At 37.7% G+C, this 13,675-nt stretch overlaps 1 protein-coding gene across 1 annotated transcript in view; it reads left to right on the top strand.

Moving 5' to 3' along the window:
* Nucleotides 1–13,675, top strand: part of NOL10 (nucleolar protein 10) — a 50,901-nt gene that overhangs the window by 21,324 nt on the left and 15,902 nt on the right. The gene's annotated exons all lie outside the window — the stretch shown is intronic.

The following is a 13,675-nucleotide window of genomic DNA, read 5'->3' as shown; positions in this document are numbered from 1 at the left end:
GGTTGTTCTTCAGATGTAAATTACCTACTTCTCTAATTCAGCTCTAACCAACTTATATTTTGTTAACTGGAGCTGTTCAATGCTTTGGATAACAAAGGGTGGGGGGACAACAAATATTTTGTATTTAAGACAAAGTATTTGCTGTAGTTAGAACTGAACACTTTGTTTCTATTTGTTGTCCTTTGTAAAGTTTAGAGAGTAGCTCTCCAAGCATTTTTTTTTTTTTTTAAATCTTTTGTCTTTTTAAGTAATGGATTAGGGAAGACAAGATAGGATGAGTTTTTAAAACTGGAGTGGACTAGTTACTCAATTTAAGTAATTTAGATGGAAAAAAAAAAGCATTCCTTCTGTCATGAAGGATAAGGTTCAGATTCTCTCTCAGAGTTGTGCACTGAGCTTTTTTTAATGCAGGTGTGTGTGATATACAGCTATAGTACATTAGAGGTTCATATCTGACATTGCCACTTAGCCAAAAAATTATTTCATTGTCTTGATTGTCACCAGCGATGAATGTTTGTTAGAACTTGTTCTGGCCAGTATTATTTTGAGTATTCTTGCACATATTGTAAATCAAAATGAAAAATTTTACTGTCTCAAAAGTCTCACTCTTGCAGAATGCTCTGTGAATACTGAATTCATGTTTCTGAAGGCAGATAAGTAATTTTTAGCTAAGAAATATAAGCACTCTATACTAGATCTCAGATCATACTTCACAGACATTATTGCAAACCTAAATATTGATTAATCCTACCTACTATTTTTGCAGCATGCAGGTTATTCCAATGAAAATTAACACAAATCTTTCCTTGAACCATCTTCCTTTGTCACCGTTCTCTGATTATTGGTACGTTAGTCTGCCTGAACTTATTTGAATTAAACCTTTTTATGGGTTTTACATTCGCAGTGACACATGAGTATACAAATGGACCCAAATACATTCGCAGTGACACATGAGTATGCAAATGGACCCAAATCATGACTGTTAAAGCATAAATCCAAATATGAGTTCCATTTTTGAAATACTGTTATATATAAAATTTAAAATGTGATTCAAAGGCTACTGCCCAGATTAAATTCGCTTTTTGAATAAGCTAAACTTTTCCAGTTCATGTCAATGGTTTTGAGTTTGAAGGTTGCTGAAAATATCTTAAATACTGGCATAACTTCTGTTTAGTCAACAATCTATAGTTCATTTCAAAACATGGAATGCTGCTTCTAAACAATAGAAAAGGTAAAAGTAGAAAGAAGAGGTTACTTTGAAATAGAGACAGAAGTCTCACAGTCTAGTAATTGCCTTTTTTTAACCTGTCTACTTTTCTTTTTCCATGGGCAAGACTAAAGGGGCTGGCACAGATAGTGTTGTATAATTGACGGGTTTCTTACTGCATTTCCTAAAAAATCAAGTATGTAGATCACTAAATCTGTTTTGGTTGGTTGTTTTTTATTTGGTTGGTTGGGTTTTTTATTCTCATATTTAGATGAAGAAAATATAAAATGCATAAGTTGTGTCAGCCTTAAGCTGCTCCAGGGCATTTGTTATTAAGGAAAACTCAATGTTATTAACATGTTCATGTTACAGTTTTACTCCTTGATCTTTTGGGCTGGTTATTTGAGGTGCAAGATGCACACCTGTCCTTTGGTTTCTATGTCAGTAGATTATTAAGACTTTTTTTTTTTTGTCCTTGGAACACACCGTAATTTCCTTGCAGAGGCAAAGATGAGTTTAGTTGCATTTATCTTTGGGGCAAAACTTTAAAGAACTAGTGATTTGCTGTATTACCTGCTCTCTTTTCATTATCTTGTTTTCTGGCTTTTTCTAAGAACTTGGAGTCACTGATTTTCCAATGAATAGCTTAATTTTCTATTTGTTTACTTTGAGGTAGATGTGAATACTACTTAAAATGTGTCCTCTGTTTTTGAGATGTTGACATGAACTGGATTATAATTCTTGAATTCCACAACAGAATAAATGCCTGGGGGAAATGCTACTACTATAAAGGACAGTTGTGTTTCAGAACTCTTGGAAGTACTTTTGTGTAAATAGAATCCATTTGACTGCCCTAGCCCCTCATTGCCCTGTAACACCAGTAATTATTCTCATTTTTTTTAAGTCTTCCTTGGAACTACTACAAGGAATTACCATGGTTATGGTCAAGAAGGATACTTAAAACCTCAAATGTATGGTGCTGTGCTCTAGCCCTCTAGTTTACAGCATAAGGAAAAACATCTTTAGAAGAGATGCCCAGGAGTCAGAGCTTTATGGAGCAGGAGTGTGTATGGACGTGGGTGGGTGCAGACAGAAACAGCATCCTCTGTCCTCGACTGAAGCTGGCCAGACTGTGCCCAGCCTAACAGGCCCAGCCTAACAGGCCCGGCCTCTCTGCAGGTTTTATTAGTGTGGGCACAGTCCTGTGCTAACACAGCTACATGACTGGTGAGCTGGAGCTGGCTCCTGTCCGGCCGGCTTGGAGTACGGTCTGGCTGAGCTCATGTCTGACTGGATTATCTGTGTACATGTGCCCATTCTCTCCATTCTTAATGCCAAAGCTGAATTTCCACTGCAAAACCAAAAAGTTACTGTCTCTTGAACTTCAGGATTATAAAAGAGTTGACAACGGGTATCATAATATTGTCTGTAAATGAAATGGCATGCATCAGCTTTTCCTGCAGAATTCTCAGCAAGATGAGTATGACATTTGAGACTAGGAATGTCTGAGAGAATTATGCTTTTCCTAAAAAAAAAAAATAAAAAAATCACTGCAGTTGTTCCTTTTATCTGCAAAGCTGTTAACAGAGAGAAAAGGTGATTTTTGATTTACTAGAAAGGACAGGAAGGTTTGGTTTTAAATGTCAAGAAGATGCCTTATGCAGGTACTACACAGTGCAGGGAGTGAGTAAAAGCCAAATTGAATCTGACTTTTAAAATGAAATGTTTGTTTTACATAGGTAACATCTTGAGTGGCTTAGCTTGGAGACTTTGTTTTTGTTTTATTTTGTTGGGCTTTAATGAGGGCAAGTGCCTCTGACTGGAATTGGGCCGTTTGCCAATAGTTTAATAGTTAACTCGCAATTTCTGCAAACACTTGGAAAGCGCTCCTTGCCAGCTGGCTTCCTGGAGTATGGCTTTGATGTGTGCCTCAGGAAGGCTGAAATGAAAGTTGTGTGTGCCTTGGGACACTTTTCAGACTACTGACTCAAACATAAGTTGAGTCAGTAGTGCAACCAGGGCCTGGCTGGAGAAGTGAAGAAGCTCCACCAACACATGGTGGTCTGCTGGCCTGGCATCTGAAGTGAGCCAGATTCTCTTACATTTAATCCAGGCTGTCAGCTTTCATGGCATAGAATGTTCTCTTCTCAGGTTGTACAGAAAAACCCTACATGTCACCTCCTGGCCACTCTGGGTGGAGAGCAAGAGGTGTAGATGTTATTTATTCGGGGTGTTTACCACTGGTTAGGTGGACATGTCTGATTTTAGCGCAGATATTTCAAATCAGTCACATCTGTTTTATTGGACTTGAAACTTTGGGCTACATATACATACTGAAACTGAAACTTGCTCTATTCATTAGGCTGTTTAAAGAAGAGAGCAATTAAGTGTGTAATTAATTGAGAGTAATATTCTGTGTTCTGGATTTTTTTTCATACTTTCCTGCAGTGTTGGCAGAAAACTCCCTGTTGAGGCTAGAAGCAATGTACTTTTGGTGTAGAGAAGATATTAAGCTCTTTAAGAAAAAATAAATCCTGGAGCGTCTCTGGCTTCTTTTCAGGTGGTTTTGGAAAATCATTTGATATCCTAGTGCTCTCCCAGTTCAGGGTTGTTGGAGTTATAAGCTGGAAATGTTTCAAGGGCAAATATTTCTTGCCTACTCAATTATTCAGTTTTTCCCAGAATATCTTTATAATGGGTCTGGTTTCTAGTACAACATCTGCTTTGGATGTGTGGATCTATTTATTGCTAGAAATATTGATGAATTTTGTCGTATTCAAATTGGGTAGCTTTTTGACTAAACCAGCCATTCCTGTTACTCCTTTCCTTTCATACGTGCTATTTTAAATTATTTGGTTTCTCCTGGTTTTAGGTTCTCTACTTAACTGTTTTAATTACTCTTTATCACCATCTTTTTTTTAATATGCCCCCAAAATGCTCATTCTTTTAAAAAAAAAGCTTTTTTTTTTTAATTTTCGCTTAGCTTTAGGAATAAAGTTTTAGAAAAACTGTAGAAAAAGGTAGTTTTTCCTTAGTAGCTACCTGAAATAACATAATCACAGATTAAGACACCAAATTCTCCTAGCTTATGTCTTTATTTAATGCACTAGATATTTGATGAAACAAATCTGTAGAGGGAACTTGTACTGAAGGAAATACAAAGGCAGTTTTTTTAACACCTTAGTTCACTCCCCTTATTTCTTTCTTAATTTGCAACAGTTCTGGATTGTAAATGAAGGATGACCATGCTTAGAGATTCTGCTTTTAAACCTACTTGTGACTGACTCGACTGAAGAGTTGTGTTCAATTCACTTGCAGACAGGAGGAGCTTTTATCTGAAACAGGTATTTCTGTCAGGCTGGTGACAGGGTGCTCTCTCACTAGGGGTTATAATCATCATGTATTTGTCCTTACAGTCTGTCATTTTTCATTTTAAAAGATGCAGGAGGTTTCTCACTTGTGGCACGTTCCATGCTTAACTCTATGGTCGTAGCCTCCCAGAACAATTTTATCAATCTAAGACTTAACTTTCTCATCCTTTACTTATCTTGGAATCTACTAATTTGTTGTGGTGTGTTGTTTTTTGTGTCGTGTGTGGTGTTTGTTTGTTTGTTGTTGGTTCCTCCCCACACTTTTTTTTCTCTTGGTTCTTTATATGGTGGGTATATAATTAGAGAAAATCCCCTCCCCACACCTTGTACTAAATGCCCTTAAGACCAGTGTTGTTTTATAGTCAGCTGTCGTTCAAATGGTTTATGGGTGCTGTTGGAGTTACGCTTCTGCATAGTAGAAGCTATAAAGCAAATGATGCAATTCTTTTTATATTTGTGGCCGGTATTTTGACACTAATAGAACAGATTAGGACTAGTGTGAAATTTTGATCTCTTTTAGGATGTTTTCATGTCTTCTGATTGGCAGTATTTGGTAATTCTGAATTAATGCTGCCTCAGCTGTCGTCTTGAAGATATGATGAGGGTGTATTTTTTAAAAGACAGTTGTTCATCTCCTTCAGTACAACCCTTACCTAAGAAGTTTTAGGTAAAGTGGAAAGCAGCCATGAAACTGAAGGTTTTGGTTTTTCTATCCTGAAACAATATATAGTGTAGAAGAACATTTCGTTCCCTGGGAAAAAATGTTTTAAGATAAAAACACAGTAGTTATGACGTAGAATGAGAAATGTTGATCTTAACCTTAGCTTGCTCATTTTGGGAACTGTGAAATGACTTGGAAGCAGGGTTGTTATGAAGCAGCGTATTACGGTTGTGCTTTGGGGTTGCCAGGTGTTAGAAGAAAAAACTTTGCATTAATAAAAAGATACTTGAGTGTATCTTTGGCCTTTAAGCTAATTCTGAGTTTTGGTATATCAGTCTTTTAGAACTGTGTTTTCCATCCAGAACAGTCTAATCCTTTACACAGAAAATTGTGCAAACAATATAAAAAGAATGGCTGGTGAATGATACATTACCTATCTCACAGTATTTACAAGCATAGGGAAAAAAGTTGTTTATCATCACAAACAGAAATGTGAGCTTCCTACTTTTAACCTAAACACTTTCAAACTGAAAAATAACACACGGGGCTTATTCCCAACAAAGGATATCCTCCATTTCCCATGCTCTGGCTGAGAGACACCGTACCACTTAGCACACAAATATAGAAGGAAAACACCAGCGTGCGATAATCAGGAAACAATTTCTGGTCTTCCTGTGAAACTTGTTTTAGATGATTTTTGGTGCTGACGATGTAGTAGTTCAACGTGGTGTTGATTATGAGGGTGTATGGTCCCTGCTGGCTGCTGTTGTGGGTGATAGTGTGATAGGCAGCGCTTCTTGATTAATATTTTTTTGCTAGCAGCATGCTGCCTGTTAAGCCCACACTTCTGGTAGTTTGCATCATGCCCTTCATAGGACAAAGCAGCAGAAGTTGTACTGAATTATACCAGGTGATTGCTCTGCCAGTTGATAGGCTCATGTTTTTAGTGTTGTGACTGTTTCTTAAGCAATTAGTGGTATAGGACACTCTGGTTTTGGGTTCCTATATTAAGAAAACAGTTTTGTTTTTTGTTGTTGGGGAGGGGGGCTCCCCTTTTTAAGTGGCAGAAAACTTAAGCAATGAGTATCAGAAAAAAAAAAAAATTCTTAGTTGCCATTTGTTCCTTCCTTTGGACCATCTGTTCTTTACCTGGTTTCTGAAAATTTAGAGGTGCAGTTGCTCAGCCGCAGTTAGTAAAGACAGAAGCAGTCACAGATAATGGAAGGATGTAATTGCTTAAATGAAGTTTCATACTATGCTATAGTCTGTAAGCATGTAATAAAAATTAGTGAGTTTTTTTGCTTTTTGGATTGGAAAAGGCAAAGAACATGAGAATTTTCTCTGTGTGATAGTTTAAACTATGTCTTTATTTCATTATATTTGAAAGCAGAGGCAAGTGACTTGTCTGTATTATCATCTGTGCTGCACTCAGGAACGAACCAAATACATTGCGAGTTACCACTTTTATACGAAAATATTAACAAAGTTGTGAGGATTTAAAATTTCTATCACACAGACTTGAGAGATAAATAAAACCATCAGTTATGTGAAAGCTTTCAAGTGTACATTTGGAAGATGTTTTGTACCCAAAGAAAATTATTTCATAAATTGTATAAAATTTCTTCTAACTAGCATTATGCTCTGTGAAGCAAAGCATAATGGTTGGTTGTTGTTTGCTGTTATCTTCATTATCTGTCTGCAGGAGTTGCACGTTCCCAACAAGTAGTTGCCTTTCCGTCCCTTTGTGCTGTCTGGCAGTAGCCGTACAGACTCTTCTTCCTCCCAGGTTTGCAAAATGCAATTAAGCTGCCAGGGCAGGGAGTTATTAGAAGGTTCCTTGATTTCCAGTAGCCATACAGCTGGATTTGAGGTCACCTTTGTATCTGTAGCATCCCTCAAATTTTCCTAAAATACAAGTTATGCTCTGAACTCCAGTACAGTTTTATTTTCATGACTGTAATGGTATTCATGCTGTAACATTCCTTGGCATCTGGCTTGTACTGCGAGAGCCCTGTTATTCCCGGCCAGTAAAAAACACGAGGGGCAAGGCCCCACATGGTGTGGCAATTGGCAGTGCTTCTGTCCCATCAGAGACATGGAGAGGGGGACATGCTGGGATTTTGCATTTCTGGATTATTCTTCGTCCTTATTTTTTAGTTTAGTTTGCAATCAGAGGCCTTTATGTACATACCAAAATCAGTGCACGTGTTACTCTCGCCTCTATTAGTAGCAGAATTTTTGTCTGTTGATGGTCTGTGCCCTTAGTATTGCAAGAAATGCTATTATATTTTGAAAAACAGATTTCTGACCGTGTTGGAATGGGTAGAAGCTGTGTAGCAGTTCTGTCCTTATGCAAGAAAAAGTTGAGACAGTTAGGAAGTCTCCCACTTGCTGTTGCCTTGTCTGTCCTCTGCAGTTGCAACTGTAAAAGCACAGGGAAAGCTTCATAAGGGATTTATTCTTCAAAGAGTATCATAATAGGGTGAGGTTGGTGGGTTTGTTTTGTTTTGGTTTTTTGTTTGTTTGTTTTGTTTTGTCAGACTTCATATAAAATGTGGAGATGTTGTGTTTGAGGGGGCTTGTGCTGGTAAATTGGCTCCATGAAGGGTCTGACGAATACCAGAACCTCTGCAAAGGAATTGGTAAGAGCACATAGTCAGATGTTGTTGGGAATGGGAGGTATGGGTAGTCAAAGTAAAATGTGGTTTCTGCCTTTTATTGTCAGTAAGGCATTAGATCAGCTGGTCATGCCTGACCTACACCTTATTTTCATGGATAAATAAACAGACCATCACCAGATGTTCACAGGTAAAAACCAGTAAAGTGAGTCTCAGTTGAACATATTGTACAGTATTTAACTTACCCGAACTGCCTCTATTATTACAGCAGATATACTCTAGTAGCTGCTGTATTAGAATAAGAACAGAGTTTTGGGAACATTTAATTCATTTCCAGCTGATATTTATGGGAGAGTGCTTGCGGCAGGTCATGCTTGTAATACATGCTTTGAGAAGCCAGTGTCTTCTTACCCCCTGAGCTTCATTTGATTAGTTGGCTTAATGTGAAGGTTGTGGTTTCTTGTACTTCATGTTTCTATGTATTTTTCTGACCATCTCAGCTCCAATTGTCAAAAGACCTAAAAAGTGTAGGGAGTCTTGATAAATAAAAAGATCTGTAGCAGTAGTGACAAGTGTTTATCTTTTATGTATGTCATCACGTTAGAACATGACAAGGATGTTGGCAAAAGTGTCAGACTCAGTGCCATTGCTGGTAAGGTACAGATGACTTGTGAGAAAAGTCCCTTTTCCTTCCTGCCTTGTAAGGAAGAGAATTAGTCTGCTAATCTTATTTACATTTTTAAGGAGTAACTTTCTTGCTGAAGAATTATTTGCTGTTCCTATCTTGGAGGTCATTTTTTCCTAACATAATGAGCAACAGGACCATTGTCTCCTTCGAAAGAAGATGGCTTCACCAAGAAGACCCTCACAGGGAGAGCAGACCCATGGCTAGTTAACTGACTGCAATACCTGTCACTTCAGAGAATAGGAGATTTTAAAACAAAAAAAAAAACAAACAAAAATAACCACAAAACTCCACAACAACAAAACAAACCAAAAAAAAAGAAAATAACTCCCCACAAACAACAACTAAAAAAACCCCAACAACCAAGCAAACAAAAAAACCCACACACCAAGCCAAAACCCCACAAACTGTAAAGCCAAACTACTTAGGATTAGAAAAAGAAGTGCTTACTATCTGATAACTACCAGGGCAGAAAGACTTAGTATCTCATTCCTAGATAAAGTGTACAAGTTCCTGCAGCAGTTTTTGTTTAACACTGGGAGGATCTTAAAAGCCACATTTTCTTTAACATGTTCTCGGAGGAGTAAAACCTCCAAATTTTTTATTTGGCAGCTTCCATAGCATCGTGAAAGGTGGGAAAACCAGCCTCTCTCAGATTAATGAACCTGCCAGAAATGTCTGGATGGGCTGGAGTGAAGATGAAAGAAAGAGCCAATTCATTGTATAGTTCAGTGAAATTTATGAGTCTGTGGGCTTGAAAACCAAATGCAATGCAGTTGTCAGTAATATGCCAAAAAGGAAAAATGCGCTGTTCAGTCTTGGTCACAGCTTTAGTCCAGTGAGCTATTTGGTGGCTGTAGAAGCATCAAATCCACGCTATGTAATGTAGGGTGAATGAAATCATGAAATGCTGAAAAACAGAAATGTGTGGGAGATTTGTTTGGAGTTTATTCCCAAAGCCCATTTAATTTAGAGTATTAAAGAATTTTATTCAATTCGTTAAATGGGTTTACTCATGAGATTAACAAGGCAAAATTGGAGTTGGTTGTAGAGCATTCATGGGGCGAAAGTAGATTAGAAAGGAATGGCAAAATAAAATTCAACCTCACAAATTGTTTGGAGCATGTTGGTTGCTAAGGGAAACACACTGTGTATGGAAGTGTAATAGATAGAAATACAACATGACAAGGTGATCCCAAGGCTCCTTTTTAACACGAGCTCATCTCCTGAGCACTCTGAAGTTTTTGGGCTGGGTATGACTGAAGCCCAAAAGTGCAGGAACAGGAATGGAGAGCCGCAGTTTTTTGTGTCTGCAAGCTAGAAATAATCCATCTGATTTGTGAGAGTTACCAATTGCAATTGTTGTAACCTTGACTGTTAATAAGGGATAATAACAAGTTATTCTTTCTTCTCTTGCCTTTTCAATGCGTATAGATGGAAACTTTTCAAAGTTATTACATATTGAGATCTGTCTAATTCTTAAAATTAGAGAACAAAACATTGAAAACAGTACTCTTAAAATGAATAGTAATTAATTACTCATGTAATTGCATTAATTAAACTTGGCTATGCAATTAGGGAGCTAATTATGTTTAAAACACAATTGCACATTTCAATCACTGCCCACACCCTGGGGATCACCCATTTTTTTTTCTCTTCCCTCGTTAGATCTTCTGTAATCTCCTTCTGTTAAATGGCAGGATTGAAGCTGAGAATATGCATACATAGACATACCTTTGCTTTCTCCAGCAAATGTGTCCTGTTATAAGTTTAAAATGCTTTTTATTGTGCCATTTTATTAAACAAAGCAAGCCAAAATTAACATTTTGTTTTATTCTTACTCTGTCTTCTCCAAAGAATTATTTTTCTCTCCTACAGGTAAATGCGTATGTGAAGTCATTGAGTCATATGTATAAAATATATTTAATTTAAAGAAATTATCATCTAGGAAAGAATCTCTCTTTGTTAAAGTCCTTTAAGTTTGGCTTGGTGGTTTGTTTGTTTACATGGGAACAGAGGAATGGGGGAGCTTCCTTGGATCATGGAGTCCAGTCCCATTTTGTCACAGGCAGATTGTATAATCTTTTCCATGAATATGTCAGATTTCATCTGAAAATTAGTTTTGTTTCTTCCTCATTATCTCCATTAAAAAGCTGTTCAAGAGTCCCGTTCCATTGATGCTTAGCTAACTTTTGTGGTTTACAGTGTCACTGGGAGGACTTTGCATGTGTTTGTCCTTGTGCAGGAAGCACTGTTTCAGAAACCATCCTGGCAGCCTTTCATGGTACTTGCTACAGTTTGTGTTCTCATACCCTGTTCTCATTGCCCGGTGTTGTACAAGATGTACACAGAGTCGTTATTCCTATTCTATACTAATACGATGTCCTTATATGATGATTTTCTTGTCTTGTGATCAGATAGTATAATTTTTTTTCCTATTCTGTTTCTTACAGCTGATAGTTATCGGTTATACATTTAATCCGATTTCCAGCATTTTTTTTTTTTGAGGTAGTTTTTTTCCTAGAGAGATTTTGACCCTTCTTTTTTGACAGTTTGTCATCAGCATATTTTAATTTTCTTACTATATTTTATAGGACAGCCTTTGAACCTCCTTTCTGTGCAGTAATTCTCCTTTCAGCATAAGCTGTTTCTTGTTAGCCAGTTCTTGTCTTGCCTTACAGCTATTAAAATTCTCATCCTGACCAGTAGTTTTACACAAGACACTGTAGCCAGAGCTCTGCTGAAACCCTTAAAGGTACACTATTTTATTTTTGGCATTGTTCAAATAGGATGGGAGTGGATGATTTAACTATAATTGTACATTTTGGCTACCTTGTAAAGCTCTCACAGTCTAACTAAAATCCATAGGAGATACCACAACAAGCAATTTGAAAGATTTTTAAAAGAAACTTTTACATTTAAAATACATTATGAAAGAACAGTGATATTATGTATTTTTATACTTAATTGTTATTAACTGTATTATTTTGGTAGAGCAGGATACAGCATTACGGTGTTAATTTTGAGTTTCTGTGAAGCTGCATGTCACTGTCTTGTACAGCTATGGCAGCAAATACCTCTGCTTTCCAAAGCCTATGGAAGTGTTTTATTGACTGGTGTCCACCTACGTTAAGTTAGTCTTCTAGATGGATTTCAGGCAGTTTTAACTTTGCAAATTCTAGTTATTTTTTTTTTCCCAATCCGATTTATGCTGTCTGTGAACTTTTTGCATATTTTCGTTTGCTAAAATACATTGTTGAAGGTTGGGAGGAGTTTCTGCTACTTGAATCTTAATATAGTTTGACATCTTATTTGCAGCTGCATGATTAGTCCTTGCCTCGTATGAAATCTTCCAGGAATTTACTATTTAGCATCCTGCAAAACAGATTTTGGAGCCTGTTTTTATGCCATGTGAAGGAAAGAGCAACTGTTCAGTTAACTAGTATAGAATTGGTCCCTGAAACCTTCAAACAGATATTTAGCAACGTTCATCTGTATGTGCATTGAAGTTGTATAATTTAAATCTTGTGACATCTGACTCTGGAAGCTTCTACACCTCCTGGGCTTCTTTTAAGTTGTTGAGAATGTTTAGTACTAGTTAGGATTAGACCCAGTTTTTCTGTGACTCAAAGGGCTCTGCAGATCTGGCTGTCAAATTGTTGAGTGGTGTTTAAAAGTGTACAAGTGTTGTCTGGTGTTCCAGATTGAAGATAATGAACATCTGTTGTGGGTTGCAGGTAATACTCTGTCTTAGGTTTCATTAATTTCAGAGGAATTAGAGACTGATGACAGGATGGTATTTTCTACAGAAGTGCTCAGGAATTAGGCATTGCTGAGCTCTACCATGTAAGGTTTTGGTGCAACAATACAATTGAATTAAACATCTTGTGAAATAGAATACAAAAGTATTTTAAAAATATTTTTCTGTCAACATTTTTCTCTTCCTTTTCTTGATCAGCTTGGCCTTGCACTGGCCATCTCTGATTGGTTGCGTGCTAGATTACTCATCCTATTTTGTGTTTTCTGTGTCTAAAGGTAAAAAAAAAAAAGACATTCTAATACATACTAATAAAAATTTGGGATTAGATGGCATGATATTAAGTCCACATCTTCTTGTGGCTTGGTATAGAACAGGAAAGGCAGTGACGAGGAATCTGCATTGCCTGTGTGTCCCAGTGGGAGGTCTCCTGTGGTGAGTCCGGTCAAGTGCAAAAATATTGGTTCGATCACTACTGGTGATGATGTCTGGTTTTCCTGTCCTAAGAAGTATCTGAGTAAAAGCCAAATTTAGATGTGCACTCACCCATTAGTTGTGTGAAACTCTTCTAAAACTTGTGGAGAAACCTATTTGGTATATCATAATATTTAAGAAATGAGACCTGGCAGTTTAGTTTCATGCGATTACCTACCTCAATAACATTTCCTTATTCTTGCTGTGAATTCCAGTGCTTTTTTTTTAGTCCCTTAGACGTGGTGGATTTGTACATTCCCGATCTAAGTTGTCAGGTCTCACCAAACTCCACAGCTTTGTGGCCATGTTTCTGGTTTTGGCAGGGACTGAGCACCAGGCCAAGGCAGTGTCAGGAGCTCTCAGGGGTCCCACCCCTGCTGCTGCACACCCGCTGCTGGGGGGACAGACAGGTGTCACCTCTCCGCCTCACCCTTGGTGGCCATGGCGGGGACCAGCCCCCTGAACCGTGGCGTTGGCACCTGAGCACAGGACTGGCAGAGCCTGACATCTCAGAGTGGTCTCGGCACCGTCCTGGGATGTCCTGGTTGGCAGAGAGTGACAGAGGGGCATTAAACTCTGCAGTGGCAATTAAATTCTGTGAGGAATTACTGTTGCAAGGGAAGGATATTTCTTGTTTATGTTTTTGTCATTGTGGCTGGTATTGTTTGCCTTTTACTATTTTTAAATTTCTTCCTCAGCTTTAAAAAATGTCCCTTTTAATATACAAAGGAAAGGTCCTAAGGTGTCCTGGAATAGGTAGGCAAGTGGCTTCAGTAGGGTGGGAGAGAGGCAATAAAAGATACACAGACATCTCTGTAGGATTTTCCTTTTTGTCAGTTTACATGTGAAATCTGAATAATAGTTGGACTTTCTATTTTTTCCTGGCATTCTGCTATTGCTTT

This window comes from Streptopelia decaocto, assembly GCF_964273445.1.
Source record: "Streptopelia decaocto genome assembly, chromosome: 3".
In the NCBI taxonomy this organism is placed as follows: domain Eukaryota; kingdom Metazoa; phylum Chordata; class Aves; order Columbiformes; family Columbidae; genus Streptopelia; species Streptopelia decaocto.
This window is presented reverse-complemented; position numbering and strand designations above follow the sequence as displayed.